At 36.3% G+C, this 17,556-nt stretch overlaps 1 long non-coding RNA gene across 1 annotated transcript; it reads right to left on the bottom strand.

The window, feature by feature from the left end:
• Positions 1–1,478: 1,478 nt before the first annotated feature.
• On the bottom strand, positions 1,479–2,888 carry LOC149837508 (uncharacterized). Its single transcript, XR_016432115.1, has 2 exons — positions 2,683–2,888; positions 1,479–1,711 (listed from the first exon to the last, which is right to left on the bottom strand). It is a non-coding gene; the product is annotated as an uncharacterized LOC149837508 (long non-coding RNA).
• Between the last annotated feature and the right edge of the window lie 14,668 nt (positions 2,889–17,556).

Below are 17,556 nucleotides of genomic sequence, written 5' to 3'. Positions count from 1 at the left end.
ATATATTTTCAACCTTTTTGGAAGGTGCCAAGATATAGTTTCAAGGTTATATTTGAGGCTTTGATGAATATTCGCTACCAGCTTTCTTGTTGATGTTATTATCCATCTGTAAAACTACGTACTTTTTTTGAGTTTGCATAGTCATTAATTTTTCCTGTTGGCTTTTTATTCCTCTAGTTATAGCGTAGAATTATGTTTGTATGTTGTGAACCAACTCATGATCGACTTAAATGACTTTTGGATATAGTCAAACATTAATGAGTTTCTAGTTGATAGGGTATTGGCTTGGTTATGCTTGGCTGTGATACGAGCCAAGACCTGCTGGTTCATGAATTACTATAGTTAGCTTTATGCACAATAGTTGGTTTTTGTTAATTTTATGCCTCAAATGGAGTTACTATAATAACCAAGCTAACTGGGTTTCAACTTCTAATGTTATGCTATCAGAAAAAGAAACTAAAGAGAAGTGCCATTGTGATTTGTTTGGTCTTGGGCTAAGCAAACTATATTATGCAGTCTCTAGGAACGGATTCCTCTTGCACACCTACAACGAGAAGGTAGATTGCTATTCAACCTTCAAGTGATTACACATCAATCGAGTTAATAGGTACTGATCGGCTAGGGTTGTTGTTGTACCAGCCGACCTCAAATGCAGTGTGGTGAATGTGTTGGATTTAGAAATTCACTGAAAACGAAAGATGACCGATTTACATGTTCTTGCTAAATCATTGAAACGAAAACGGAAACCAAACTTGATGTGAAAGCGTACCTAAATTCATTGGTGCTTCGGTAGATCGTTGACGGTATGATCTTTCAGAACCTGTATATCTGGCCATTTTCTTTTCTCTAGACTTAATGAGAGAGTGACTGAATTCTCTTTCTGACTTATGGGGAGCTTGAAGAAAGGGTCATTATATAAGGTTTGAGGACCATAACCTAATGTGTTAAGGAGTTTGTCTCCAATTCAATCCATTACAAAATTGTAGATATGATAGGTCTCTCCACGTAGTGTACCATACTATATGAGATATCACAGGGCCCAACCAGATTAGATCACATAAACCAGGCTTGAACCTAAGACAGCCTTACACTACAACAAAGCAGTAGATTAGCGACGACCACATTCCGTCGCTAATCCGTCGCTAACATGGTTAGCGACGGATTAGCGACAACGAGGCGACAGTATGCTTACGTCGTGAATATTTCGACGCTAACTAGCGACGGAATTATTCCGTCGCCAGGTCCGTCGCTAATTGCGACGGAATAACGAGCGTTATATTCCGTCGCCAATCCGCCGGTACTAAACGGCGACCACGGCTTGGCGACGGATTTACTTCCGTCGCTATGCCGTCGCTAGATTAATATAAATAGCGACGGATGGTTCTGTCGCAAACACGAAAAAAAATTTAAAAAAAATTATTTGAAAATTAAATACCGAGCAATTTCTATTTCCTGTACAATTTATATTTCCTGTAAATAAAAAATAAACCACACAAAAAATTTCATATAACAAGAATCTACAACAATTAATCGTTCTACCTTAAAATTAAGAAGTTTAATTATTTACAATTCAACAATTACAATTAGGAAACATAAAAAAATAGAACTTCTTCAACACAGTCCTCTAATCATCGCCAAGATTTTGTGCGTCTTCTTGTTCATTGTCTTTATCTGTCCCTTCAGCTCCACTACGCTGATTATCGCTAGCAGCCTACACAAGAAAAGAACAGTCAGTATTGATAAACAAAATATAATGAAATAAATTACACACTATATGTGATTCTATCATGTGCTCATGTGTGATCTAAGGCAATAAAAAAACTCTATATGTGATTCTATCATGCTCATATGTGCTCTAAGGCAGACAAAAAGTTATATATATATATATATATATATATATATATATATATATATATATATATATATATATATATATGATTCTATCATGCTCATATGTGTGCTAAGGCAGTCAAAAAATTAAATATGTGATTATAGCATGTTCATATGTGTTCTAAGGCATCTAGAAAAACTCTATATGTGATTCTACCATGCTCAGATGTGCTTTAAGGCAGGCAAAAAACTATATATGTGATTCAATCATGCTCGTATGTGTGCTAAGGCAGTAAAAAAATTGAATATGTGAATATAGCAAGCTCATATGTGCTCTAAGGCAGGCAAAGCAAAAATTTTTATATGTGATTCTATCATAAATGATATATAACATGTTCATATGTGTTCTAAGGCAGTAAAAAAACTCTATATGTTATTATAGCATACTCATATGTGTGCTAAGGCAGTCAAAAAACTGAATATGTGATTATAATATGCTCATATGTGTTCTTAGGCAGTCAAAAAACTGAATATGTGATTATAGCATGCTCATATGTGTTCTAATGCAGTCAAAAAAACTTTATATGTGATTCTATCATGCTCATATGTGTTCTTAGGCAGGCAAAAAAACTTTATATGTGATTATAGCATGCTCATATGTGCTCTAATGCAATAAAAAAACTCTATATGTTATTATAGCATGCTCATATGTGCTCTAAGGCAGTCAAAAAACTGAATATGTGATTATAACATGCTCATATGTGTTTTTAGGCAGGCAAAAAGTTATATATGTGATTCGATTATGCTCATATGTGTTCTAAGGCAGACAAAAAACTGAATATGTGATTATACCTGAGAGGGACCTGGAATCGAAGATCCCCTATCCTGAACAGCGGCCTTGATCTCATTTCGGAGAAAGGGGGCGACGGTGTATTGGAAGTAGTTATTCAGTGATTCATTAATGATCTCGCGTACATCATCACTGGAAAGAATAGTCGGCTGCTTGGAGCTTATGTCGGCGCAAGAAGTCGGTGAGCCGTAACTGGAAGAACCAATAACTGGTGAAGTGTTCATATTACTCTCAAACCCGAATACGCGACCTTTTTTGGGTTCACCTGCTGCAGTCACCCATGTTGTAGGATCAAATGATGGATGTTGAGTAGCGTCATCGCCATATCGCTCTACCATTTGTTGCTCATATGCCTCCTACAAAATAATGTTTAAAGTATTCATTAATAATTAATGATAACTTGCATATATATTGCAATGATTATTAATAGAATTAATACATACCGTTGTTGTTCTCGCCTTCTCTGATACGAAGACTCCCTTGGTCTTCCGTTTATGTGTTTCTACAAACACATCTTTATATGGTACACTGCCTCCTTTTTCTGCTTTCTGCGAAGTTAAATGACAAAAGATTTAGTACACAAGTTTGCAACAATACTTATAAAATTAATATTATATATTGATGAGTTACCATTTTCTTTAAGTGGCTCCCAAATGTCTTAGATCCACCTGTGTGTAGATGGGCTTCGGGCATCTTCGATCGATTTTGTGCAGCCTTCGCAGAGCGATTTCTAAATGCATCTCCCGCCCACTTATCGCACATTTCATCCCAGTAATCTCTCCTGATAGTAATAAGACCATGGCCCTTCCACAGTAATGGATCATCTACTACGCCAGATGCTTTTTTTGCTGCAGTCTTCATAGTGTGCAGCATGTCTGCAAATCGATTGGCAGCCACCTTCTGCCACACCTTCCTTGCATCATTTTCTTCCATCGTAGTTGCGAAGCGATTCGAAGCCTACAAATATTTTCAGTCATTCTGTAGACATTGCTTAAATAAATTAACTATGAAACACATTAACTATGAGGAACAACTGTATACCATGAATGAGGACCACAATCTGTCTAACACCTCCTTTGGGTACTCTTTCCATTGAGCAACTGGTCCTGGTAGATGTTGAAGAAGTGAATTCCTAATCTCTCGTACTACTTCTTGTGGCTCAAACCTTGTGCTGCACATGAATTGTTACACAGTAAATATCAATATAAAATATTTAAAAGATATGCAATAATTGAAAACAAAATACTTACGGTCGATTATCGATATACACTATTCGAATGAGTCTTCTTGTGCCAGCCTGAGAAGACCCTGTTTCCTGTATTGTCTCTTGACTTGTGTGATCAACTGGTGTAGGTGGGTCGTGTACAGGAGCAACATCATCTATAAAAAAATATATTAGAAATTCTCAGAATGCGCATTTGAACTAATCAAGCATCCAATTAGTTATATGATATACCTATCACAGGAGTCCGTGAAGATGAAGGCTGAGCCTGGCTACTACTGGATGAGCGACCACTATAACCTCCACGAACCATATTCTAACAAATAACATATGTCATACAATACATTCAAATAATTCACATCAAGTATTACAATGCATTCAAGTCATTCACATCAAGCATTGCAATGCATTCAAATAATTCAAATCATTCACATCAAGTATTGCACTAATTCAAATCATTCGTTGCATAAATTATAATACATTCAGATAATTGAAATCATTCACATCAAGTATTACAATGCATTCGAATCATTCGTATCAAGTATTACAATACATTCAAATAAAATTTTTAATCATTCACACCAAGTATTGCAATACAACTCACATCAAGTATTACAATGCATTTAAATAGAGGTTTGTAGTATAAGATTTTGCTCACTAGTTTGAGAATTCTTCCTCGTCACTAGTTTGACTTTCTTCTTCTTCTTCTTCTTCTTCTTCTTCTTCTTCTTCATTGTTTGCCCGTCCACTTGGTACATCATTTGGATCATATTCCTCTATGAATGTTTCATCGGCCAATGGAGATATGACATGCATATCATGCGCAACATCGTGACCATAAGCGAAGTCATAGACATCATCTGATTGATAGTAATCACTGTCTTCAGCTAACTCATCTTCCTGTAACTGATCATACTCGGGGTATAGTTTGGATTTCACCTTGCAAACTGCCCACCATTCATTTCTATCTGACTTTTTTATACTCGGATATGAAGTATAATAAACTTTCTTAGAATCTCTATGTCGGACAATCTTGAGGATGGACCTTCCATTTCAGTTGTGCCTGCTTTAAATGCATTCTTTTGACGTCGGAACGGATGATCGCTGGGTAGAAATTGACGATGGCACTCAAACCAGCAAGGCTTCCTTCCATGCCTCAATCTAAAAGCTTTGGAATCCTCCATGCAGTACGGACAAGCCAACCTCCCATGTGTGCTCCAACCAGATAACATACCATATGCAGGGAAGTCACTGATTGTCCATAGAATAGCGGCCTTCATGTTGAAATTTTGTTTTTTGTGAGCATCATACGTGGTAACACCGTCATCCCACAGTACTTTTAATTCATCAATCAATGGCCTTAGATATACATCAAGATTTTGGCCAGGTGAGGTCGGACCAGGGATCAACAGAGACAAGAAAAGATTTGGACGTTTCATACACAAGCTTGGTGGAAGGTTGTATGGAGTTACAAATATTGGCCAGCATGAGTATGGAGTTGATCTACCCCCAAATGGATTAAATCCATCTGTACATAGACCGAGTCTAACATTTCGCACTTCCATTGTGAAGTTCTAATGAGTACGATCAAAGTGCTTCCAAGCTTCAGCGTCAACAGGATGCGTGATCTTGTTTTCATCGTGTCGAACTTTATTTGCATGACATCTCATGTGTTTAGCTGTCCTTGAAGACATATACAATCGCTGCAATCTAGGAGTGATAGGAAAGTAGCGGAGCGACTTGTATGAAACTTCCTTTGATCTCGTGCTACCATTGCCTCTTGTCTTTGGCTTGAACCGAGGATGCCCACATGACGGGCATGATATGTCATTTTTCTGCTCCTTGAAATACAACATGCAGTGATTTGGACAAACATCAATCTTTTTGTAACCCCTACCTAGAGCGTTGACCATAACTTTCGCACGATAGAAATTTTGTGGCAATTTCTCATCTTTAGGCAACATACTCTTCACAATCATGCACAAATGGTCAAAACATGATTGACTCAAATTATACTCGGACTTCAAATTCATTAGTTGAAGAACTGCAGACAAGATAGTGTGACTCTCACAACTGTTCCAAAGTGGCTCATCAGCATCTCTAAGTAAATCATAAAATCTACTAGCTGCATCGTTTGGTGATTCTTCATCTATGGCAGTTCTTACATCACTAGAACTCATAGCAGAACCCAGTTCTGTTCCTGCGGCATCAAATATCAAATTCGTATATGGATTATCGTGCACCACATTCACCCATGCATCAAAATCGTTTCTAAATTCTTCTCCATGAAACGTCCAGTTCTGATAATCACTCACAAAACCCTTCCTGTATAGGTGATGTGTAACGCCATGAGGTTCTACAAATCGATTATTCTTACAAATCTTGTAGGGACACCTAATCCGACCTATGGGATCTACTGTACTGACACTTGCCATTGCAAATTCAATAAAACTGTCAACACCATCCATATATTCATGCGATAACTCATTGTCCACTATCCTACGGTACATCCATTCACGGTTTGCAGTCATTTTGTCGTATGATGTTGCGAATAGTATCCTAACCAGTTAAAAGAGAACCATCAGAATGCTATGATGAAGCAAATATCAAATTTATCATGCAATATATGATGTCATACAATCACAAGAATTATGATGCATGCATTGATAACTTAATATTTTCATGTGCAAACTATTCATGACACGATACATTCATTTGAAGCATGCTTTCAGTATACAATTTTACATGGTAGACATAATCAAATTGAAAGTAACTACATGTAAGCATGGATACAATCACATCAAACATTGCAATACATCGAAATAATTCATATCAAACAAATCTCAAACATGTACCTGCAGCAAACACACTTCAATATCCCACTAACTACTACCATGCCTAGCATGAACTCCGTACTCCAAAAATAAGAACACTTTCATATTCATACATTAAAATCATGCTCAGCATGATCTCCGAACTCCAACAAAGCAGTCCTAGATATCAACAACTAAGTGAGTGTGTGAACAATAAAGTGTTACATTCAATAAATTAAATAACATGTGATGCGCTTGCATCACTTACTCACCACGGGTATTTACCCGATTTGCATTGTTTTTGTCACTTACTTACCACGGGTGGCGGGGCACAAGAGAGTTCCGTTGAGAAATCTGCAAAAAAAAAATTATGTTTTAAAATGAAGTCACCATGAAAAAAAACTCACTCTAAACAAATGATTTATAAAGGTAACTATTTAGTTACAGGAGGTGAATCAAATACCATGAAAAAAATGGTATCTCACTCTAAACAAATGATTTATAAAGGTAACTATTTAGTTACAGGAGGTTCATAGATTTTGAAAACATTCATAAACATGATTTGCGAATGTCGTATTATATTTGCGAACGTACGTTGAAAAAACTAGTTAAAAGAGATTCACATATTTTAGGTGAAATTTGCAAAAATGATTTGCGACAATCATATCATATTTGCATACATACGATGAGAAATATAGTTAAAAGAGGTTTGCAGACTTTTGATGACATTCACAAACATGATTTGCGACAATCGTACCATATTTACAGTCGTACCTCAAGAGTGTTTATTTAAAAAAGGTTCACATTTTGAACGACATTCACAAAAATGATTTGCGACGATCATACCATATTGGTGGACATACGTTTTGGAGTATATGTTAACACATTTTGGGTGATGCAAAAAACTATTTGGGAAGGTCATACCATATTTTCGAGCATACGTCAAGAGTGCTTAATTAAAGAAGGTTTACATATTTTGTGTAATGTTCACAAAAATAATTTACGATAATCATACTATATTTAATTGCAGAACAAAAATATCTTTAAAAAGTCGAGAATAAGAGGATTTTGGCAAATTGTTAAAACATTTCAGAGAGAATGCACTGAAAGTGCACTAGGATCGAGACAACGAGCACTAGAGGGGGGGTGAATAGTGCTTTTAAAACTTTCTGAGGAATATTGAATGATTTTGCAAATCTCAAAGCAAACACACAAAGAACACAAGATTTTATCCTGGTTCGGTCAAACCCGACCTACATCCAGTCCCCAAGCAAAAACCAGCTTGAGATTTCCACTATCAACCTTGTAAACTACAAGATCACACAGACCATAAACCGGTTCCACTTTCAGTAACAACCCAACTGAAAGCAAACAACTCCTTTACACCAAGGAGTCCTTCTTTTTACACAAAAGAAATAACAACTTACAATACAACCTATGAGCCTTCCTTTTGAATGCAAATGAGATGCAATTGGCTTTTGAGGTTGTTGAAACACTCTACTCACGAATTCACTATCTCTCAAAGTGATTTGAGTGAAAAACTGAAGTGAAAATATCACGTGAGTGAGAAAACAAATACTTGAATGAATAGGAGTGAAAAGCAAGATTCAAATCGATTGAATTGTTGTTTTTGAGTGTAAAATGCACTCATATTTATAGTTAAAAGATTCCATACGTTGAGAGTATGAAAGGGTGTCAAAACTATCCATTTTGAATGATCAAAACGTTTGAAAAATGAAAAGACACGCCTTTTTGAAGTTTCAGGAAAACGGCAAAATTAGTCGACTGAAACATCAGTTAGTCGACTAATAGTTAGTTATTAGTAGACTGACAGTTATCGTCGGTCGACTGATCTGTTAATCGAGCCGTTTGAAAATCTGAACTTTTGAAACTTAGTCGACTGGAGAAAAGTTAGTCGACTGATAATATCATCAGTAGACTGAAAAACCTTTTAGTCGACTGCTGCTAAAAACTTCTGAAAAACAAACATTCTGTTCGGTCGACTGATAAAAAGAATTAGTCGACTGCTGCTAAATTTTTCAGAAAACACATGTTCTGTTCAGTCGACTGATAAAACCATTAGTCGACTGCTGCTAATTTTCCAGAAAACATACATTCTGTCCAGTCGACTGATAAAATCTTCGGTCGACTAATTTGACAAGAATGATTTTTTTTTAGAAAATATGGCGCGAAAGGATTAGTCGACTGATAAGTCTATTGGTCGACTAATAAACATGAAAATTTAAGAAAAGAGTTTTCTAAAAAGATTTTCAAAAGAGTTTCTTTTAGAAAAGTTTTTCTAAAGATTTTTAAGGTGAAATGCAACCTAATTATGCACTCTAAGTAAGGCTCTTACAAGAATTTAAGACTTTTAATGAATTAAACATTTGCACACTAGTCTTCAAGGATTCTTCACTGAATTCTTCAATTTCTTCATAGCCTTAGCTGAAATGCAGTTGATTCCATTTGCTCATCATCAAAACCTTGTACTTGAAGTATCATGTATGGCTTCATTGTCGTAACAATCTCCCCCTTTTTTATGATGACAAACTTAATCAAAGATGAAGCATTTAGATGCATAGATGGAGATTTTACTCCCCCTATCAATATGCTGCAAAACATTAAAAGTTAGCACATTTAAAGCACATATATCACATATAGATTGGTTTGCATTTCCATTCATCATTTCTTCATCATTTCTTCATGCATTTAGAAATACATTCATTCAAAGCTTTCTTTTTCTCTTAATTCTGCATTTCTCATGCTAGATCTCCTGTAATGTAATTGCTATCATCTTTTTTTCAAGATCTCCTGCAATTTCAATGTAATGCTATCTTTATCTTTTTCTCCCCCTTTGTCAGAATCAAAAAGAGTAAGGGCAAAAATAGCATAAGCAAAATAGACTTTTAACTCGTATCTCTATTTTAAAACACGGCAAGAGAGTTCCGGCGTGTTTTGAAGATGCGCCAGTCACTGCAAGAGGATTCCGGCGTTTCAAGATCACGGCCAGAAGATTTTGGCGTCTCCCTGTTATCCCGGCGAAGATGGAGTCGAACGGCACTCCGAGGGTTTTTCGGAAGAGAGAGAGGCAAGAGAGAAAGAGGGGTTTAAGGGTTTCGTTTTTAAGAAAAAACGAAAAGGTACGAAGTGAAACGATGCCTTTTTTTTTTTTTTAAAAAAAATGGGTTTTAAAATAAATCCAAGGGGTGTCGGGTCCCTTCACTTAAAATTTTTTTAAAAAAATTTAGTCGACTAAAACTTTATCGGTCGACTAAAAAGTGTGACTTATTCTAAAAATATCATCAGTCGACTAGAAATATATCGGTCGACTAATATGGTGCGATACATTCCAAAATATAAAACATCAGTCGACTAGAATTTTATCGGTCGACTAATATAGTGCGATTTTGAGATTTTGTTCAAAAATCAGCATTTTTATAAATCCAAAAATGAGCAAATACCTAGTTCTCTCCTAATTCTCATAAAATCTTCATTTTTAAGAGGTTTAGTGAAGATATCGGCATGTTGTTCTTTAGTGGAAATAAATTTTAACGAAATATATCCTTTTAACACATGATCTCTTAAAAAATGATGTCTAACTTCAATATGCTTAGTTCTTGAGTGCTGAATAGGATTTTTCGAAAGATTTATAGCACTAGTGTTATCACAATAAATAGTTGTTGTGGAGTAGTTTAAACCAAAATCTTTTAAGGTTTGTTTCATCCAAAGTACTTGTGAACATGCTAAACTAGCCGCTATATATTCAGCTTTAGTTGTTGAGAGTGATACTGAATTTTGCTTTTTACTAAACCAAGAGACTAAGGAATTTCCCAAGAAATGACAAGTTCCACTGGTACTCTTGCGATCAGATTTACTTCCTGCAAAATCTGCATCACTATATGAAACTAAATCAAAGGAAGATGATTTTGGGTAAAACAAACCGAAATCTGAAGTATCTTTCAAATAACAAAGAATTTGTTTTACTGCAGTTAAATGAGATTCCTTTGGATTAGCTTGAAATCTTGCACACATACAAACACTAAACATAATATCAGGTCGACTAGCAGTTAAGTATAATAGAGATCCGATCATACCTCTGTAGAGCTTAGTATCTACACTTTTACCATTTTCATCTTTATCAAGAGAAGTAGTTGTACTCATAGGATTCCTTCTTGATTTCGATGAGTCCATCCCAAATCTCTTGAGAAGTTCTTTTGTATACTTACCCTGATTGATGAAGATTCCTTCTTCAGTTTGCTTTATTTGAAGTCCAAGGAAGTAGTTTAATTCGCCCATCAAGCTCATTTCAAACTCTTCCAGCATAGCCTTAGCAAATTCTTTACAAAGAAAATCATTAGTAGAACCAAATATTATGTCATCAACATAAATTTGCACAATAAGAATATCTGAATTAAAATGTTTAATAAATAAAGTGGAGTCTACCCGACCAATGGAAAAACCAGATTGTTCTAGAAAATTTCGTAGTCTTTCATACCACGCTCTTGGTGCTTGTTTGAGTCCATACAGAGATCTTTTCAATTTGTAGACCTTTTCTGGATATTTCTCATTTTCAAAGCCTGGAGGTTGCTCTACATAAACTTCTTCATTGATGTGTCCATTTAAGAATGCACTCTTAACATCAATTTGATATAACTTGAAGTTCATGTAACTAGCAAAAGCAAGCATCATACGAATTGACTCTAATCGAGCCACTGGTGCATAGGTTTCATCAAAATCTATGTCTTCTTCTTGATTATATCCTTGTGCCACTAGCCTTGCTTTGTTACGAATGACTTCACCATTTTCATCCAGCTTATTTCGGAAGACCCATCGTGTTCCAATTACTGGATGATCCTTTGGTCTATTAACTAGATCCCAAACATCATTCCTAGTAAATTGGTTAAGTTCTTCAGACATGGCTAAAAGCCAAAATTCATCATCACATGCCTCATTGATATTCTTTGGTTCTAATTTAGATATGAAAGCAACATTTGCAATATATTTTTCTAACTGCCTTCTAGTTTGGACACCACTCTTTATTTCACCAATAACTTGTTCATGTGGATGATTAGGAACTTCTTTCCAAACCGGTTGAAGAGGAATATTTTCTTGAAAAGTACTCTCTATCAAGGGTTCTTCTTGAAGTATTGCTTCTTCTTCTTCGCTTAGAGGAATAACATGCTCACAATTCTCATCAAATGCAACATGTAAAGATTCTTCAATACAAGATGTTCTTTTATTGAAAATACGATATGCTTTACTTCTAGAAGAATATCCAAGAAATATTGATTCATCTGATTTTGAATCAACCTTATCAAGATTATCTTTGGTATTTAACAAGAAACATTTACTACCAAAAATTTTGAAATATGAGATCTTTGGTATACGATCATAATACAATTCAAAACATGTTTTATGTAAAATTGGTCGAATAAGAACACGATTTAAGACATAACATGCTGTATTAATTGCTTCAGCCCAAAAATATTTTGGTAAATTTTTATCTTGAAGCATGGTTCTAGCACATTCTTGCAAAGTTCTATTCTTTCTTTCAACAACTCCATTTTGTGGAGCCGCTCTAGGAAAAGCAAAGTTGTGAGATATACCATGTAAATCACAAAACTTTAGAAAAGATTCATTTTCAAATTCACCACCATGATCACTACGAATTTTAATAATAGATGTAGATTTTTCATTTGTAATTCTTCTACAAAGTTTAGAAAATTCTGAAAAAGCATCATTTTTGCTTTTTAGAAAAATCACCCATGTAAACCGAGAATAATCATCTACTATAACAAAAGCATACTTGCTACCATTCAAACTTTGAATTCTAGATGGTCCAAATAGATCTAAATGTAAAAGTTCAAGAGGACGTTTTGTTGAAACTATATCTTTAGCTTTAAAAGAACTCTTGATTTGTTTACCCCTTTGACAAGCATCACATAAGTGATCCTTTTTATATGGTATTCTAGGTAGGCCTCTTACAAGATCATTCTTGGATAATTTTGAAATAATTTTAAAGTTAACATGTCCAAGTCTCTTGTGCCATAACCATTGAATTTCATTTGAAACAATAAGACATTTTTCATTAAAAGAGGGTAATTCATCTAGATATAGTTCATACACATTGTTTCTTCTTTTACCTTTAAAAATGATCTTTTTAGATTGAAAATCAGAAATTAAGCATAAATCATTTTCAAAAAAATATGAAAACCTTTATCACATAATTGACTAATAGATATTAAATTATGCATTAAACCATCTACTAAAAGAACATTTTCTATCAAGGAAAATTTTGGATTACCAATATTACCAATACCTATCACTTTTCCCTTGTTATTGTCACCAAAGGTGACGGTTCCTCCATCCTTATTTTGGAGGGTAGAAAATAACTCCGGCCTTCCAGTCATATGTTTGGAACAGCCGCTGTCCAATATCCATTTGCTCCTTATGTTGTGTACCTACAACAAAATCAGAAAACAGAGCATTTGACCCCTTTCTATTTTCGGGTCCATGAGAGTTAGTCTTAGGAACCCATATCCATTTGGATTTTGGTTTCCTTTGATAATAAGTATTCTTTCTATAAAAGGATTTAGAATAAACATTTCTAGAATAATCATTTCTAGATGCATTTCTATTAGAACTAGAAAGTTTAGTTTTATGAACAAAAGGTTGAGAATAATGTCTTTGATTTTTCACCACATAGTTTGGTCTATTTTGAGTATCAAAGAAGCTATATCCCAATCCGGTTTTATTAACCGAGCATCTTTGAGAACCAAGAAGTTTTTCTAGATTCTTTTGACCATTCGTGAATTTGGTCACTATTGAAAGAAGATCATTTGACTTTTCTTTAAGACTAAATATTTCATTTTGTAAGAGATTGGTTCTAACTCCAATTTCTTTTATCTCAAGTGCTTGGCAAGAATTTTCCTTCTTAAGATCTTCTATTTCTTGAAGTAACACTTTATTTTGAGAGTCAAGAGTTAAATTTTCAGTTTTTAACTCTTTATTTTTAGAACTAAGACTCTTAAATTTAGCATATAAATCATTAAATGCTTCAAATAACTCATCATAGTCAAATTGACTTACCGAATCTTCTTGTGCTACAAAACACATGTTGGTGACTTCTTCATTTGATTCTTCATCGGAAGAGGAGTCACTATCATCCCAACATGCTTGAAATGCCTTTTTCTTCTTGAATTGGTCCTTGGGCTTGAATTTGAGAAGAGGACAATCTTTCTTGATATGTCCTGCCTTTTTGCAGTTAAAGCACTTTACTTCATTGGGAATGGAAGAATCTGCTTTCTTTGCCTTTCTTTGAAATCTTCCCTTTTTGATGAATCTTCTGAAATGCCTTGTGATGAGGGCAATATCTTCATCTTCATCTTCTTCAGAATTTTCTGAGTCAAAAGTAGCCTTAAAAGCAAGAGATTTTTTTTTAGGCTCTTCTTCTTGTCTGTCTTGAAGTTGGACCTCATATGCCATTAAGTTACCAACTAAGTCTTCAAGAGTGAGAGTATTGAGATCATTTGCTTCTTCAATAGCAGTGGTTTTTCTCTCCCATTCAGGAGTTAAACACCTTAGAATCTTTCTGACTAAATCCACTTGTGAATATTCTTTTCCAAGGGATTTCAAAGTGTTAGTTATATCGGTCATTCTAGTTACCATGTCCGATATAGATTCATTTTGCTTCATTTTGAACAATTCAAATTTATGAACTAAAGAAGTAATTTTAGATTCCTTTACCTTTGACGTACCTTCATGTGTTACAAGAAGAGTATGCCAGATTTCATTAGCTGTAGAGCATTGAGAGATGCGATTGAACTCTACCTTGTCAACGCCACAATATAAGGCATTCATTGCCTTGGCATTAAGTGAAGCAGTCTTCTTTTCATCATCGGTCCATCGACTGAAATCAGTTGATGGAGTTTGGTAATTTTCTGAAACAACTCTCCAAATATCGAGATCCATGGATTGCAGGAATATTGTCATTCTTACTTTCCAGTATCCATAGTTTGTTCCGTCGAAGAGAGGAGGCCGAACAGAGGAGCTTCCTTCTTTGTGCTAAGATGTTGTAGTTGCCATGCTATTTGATGGTCAAATCAAAGTAATAGCAAACCTGGCTCTGATACCAAATGAAAGTGCACTAGGATCGAGACAACGAGCACTAGAGGGGGGTGAATAGTGCTTTTAAAACTTTCTGCGGAATATTGAATGATTTTGCAAATCTCAAAGCAAATACACAAAGAACACAAGATTTTATCCTGGTTCGGTCAAACCCGACCTACATTCAGTCCCCAAGCAAAAACCAGCTTGAGATTTCCACTATCAACCTTGTAAACTACAAGATCACACAGACCATAAACCGGTCCCACTTTCAGTAACAACCCAACTGAAAGCAAACAACTCCTTTACACCAAGGAGTCTTTCTTTTTACACAAAAGAAATAACAACTTACAATACAACCTATGAGCCTTCCTTTTGAATGCAAATGAGATGCAATTGGCTTTTGAGGTTGTTGAAACACTCTACTCACGAATTCACTATCTCTCAAAGTGATTTGAGTGAAAAACTGAAGTGAAAATATCACGTGAGTGAGAAAACAAATACTTGAATGAATAGGAGTGAAAAGCAAGATTCAAATCGATTGAATTGTTGTTTTTGAGTGTAAAATGCACTCATATTTATAGTTAAAAGATTCCATACGTTGAGAGTATGAAAGGGTGTCAAAACTATCCATTTTGAACGATCAAAATGTTTGAAAAATGAAAAGACACGCCTTTTTGAAGTTTCAGGAAAACGGCAAAATTAGTCGACTGAAACATCAGTTAGTCGACTAATAGTTAGTTATTAGTAGACTGACAGTTATCGTCGGTCGACTGATCTGTTAATCGAGCCGTTTGAAAATCTGAACTTTTGAAACTTAGTCGACTGGAGAAAAGTTAGTCGACTGATAATATCATCAGTAGACTGAAAAACCTTTTAGTCGACTGCTGCTAAAAACTTCTGAAAAACAAACATTCTGTTCGGTCGACTGATAAAAAGAATTAGTCGACTGCTGCTAAATTTTTCAGAAAACACATGTTCTGTTCAGTCGACTGATAAAACCATTAGTCGACTGCTGCTAATTTTCCAGAAAACATACATTCTGTCCAGTCGACTGATAAAATCTTCGGTCGACTAATTTGACAAGAATGATTTTTTTTTAGAAAATATGGCGTGAAAGGATTAGTCGACTGATAAGTCTATTGGTCGACTAATAAACATGAAAATTTAAGAAAAGAGTTTTCTAAAAAGATTTTCAAAAGAGTTTCTTTTAGAAAAGTTTTTCTAAAGATTTTTAAGGTGAAATGCAACCTAATTATGCACTCTAAGTAAGGCTCTTACAAGAATTTAAGACTTTTAATGAATTAAACATTTGCACACTAGTCTTCAAGGATTCTTCACTGAATTCTTCAATTTCTTCATAGCCTTAGCTGAAATGCAGTTGATTCCATTTGCTCATCATCAAAACCTTGTACTTGAAGTATCATGTATGGATTCATTGTCGTAACATGCACCATTTTGAAACACTTTATTGACCCCCGGACAAGGCAGAGGGTTGACGCCTGGCCGGACACGACAGGGGGTCGACCCCCTGCCGGACATCAAAAGGGGTTGACCCCCTGCCGGACAAGGCAGGGGGTTGACCCCTGGCCGGACACGGCAGGGGGTCGACCCCGGCCGGACACGGCAGGGGGTTGACCCCCTGCCGGACATCAAAAGGGGTTGACCCCCTGCCGGGGTTGACCCCTGCCGGACACGACGGGGGGTCGACCCCCCCCCCCGGCCGGACACGGCAGGGGGTCGACCCCCTACCAGGGTTGACCCCCGGCCGGACACGGCAGGGGGTCGACCCCCTACTAGGGTTGACCCCCGGCCGGACACGGCAGGGGGTCGACCCCCTACCGGGGTCGACCGCCTGGCAGAGTCGACCCCTTGCCGGAAAACGCAGGGGGTTGACCCCCAATCCATTTAACGGTGAAATACCTGCGGTTGCTCCGGGCAGCAGCGGCGGCAGCGGAAGGTTGACGGAGATCGACTTCTGGCGAACGGTGGGGGCCGGCAGAGAGGTCGACGGGATGTATAGGGCGGCCGAAGGAAGAGGGCGGCAGGAGGGAGAGGGCGTCGGGCGGGAGCAGCAAAAGGAGAAAGGAAAAAGAGGGCTGGGATTAGGGGTAATGCGACATTTAGCGACGGATTAATTCCGTCGCTAAGCCATCGTAATTCAAAAAACGAAAAGGCGACAGAAAATATTCCGTCGCCTAGGCCGTCGCTATGTTGCGACGGAATTTTAGTCGTCGCAATTCCGTTGCTAACTGTCGTATTTATTGCGACAAAATATTCTCTCGCACAATCCGTCGCTACTTAGCGACGGATTTTGCGAAGGAATATAATCTGTCGCTAGTTGCGTAAAATTCTACAAATATAGCGACGGATTCATTTCTCTCGTTAATCCGTCGATAAGTAGCGATGATATAACTCCGTCGCTAATCAATTGTTTTTTTGTAGTGTTATAATGTGTGGTTCAACGTATGTAGGCTCACATAATTTTCTAACAATCTTCCACTTGGGCCACATACGTAACCTTATAATCACACATTATAACCTTATAAGCTCAAAAATATTGTCTTATCAATTAATATCTCTACCATTCGTGCCCATTAATCATGTCAACATAGAACCAAAGTGGTCTTCATTACAAATAACGTAATTGGACCCATCAATGATCATGTATATCAATACAACCAAATGACATGGATCAAGTATTGATGTGAAGCATAAAAATTACATGCAATGTG

Source organism: Nuphar pumila, chromosome 5, assembly GCF_984573655.1.
Source record: "Nuphar pumila chromosome 5, dmNupPumi1.hap1.1, whole genome shotgun sequence".
Taxonomy (NCBI): Eukaryota; Viridiplantae; Streptophyta; class Magnoliopsida; order Nymphaeales; family Nymphaeaceae; genus Nuphar; species Nuphar pumila.
This window is presented reverse-complemented; position numbering and strand designations above follow the sequence as displayed.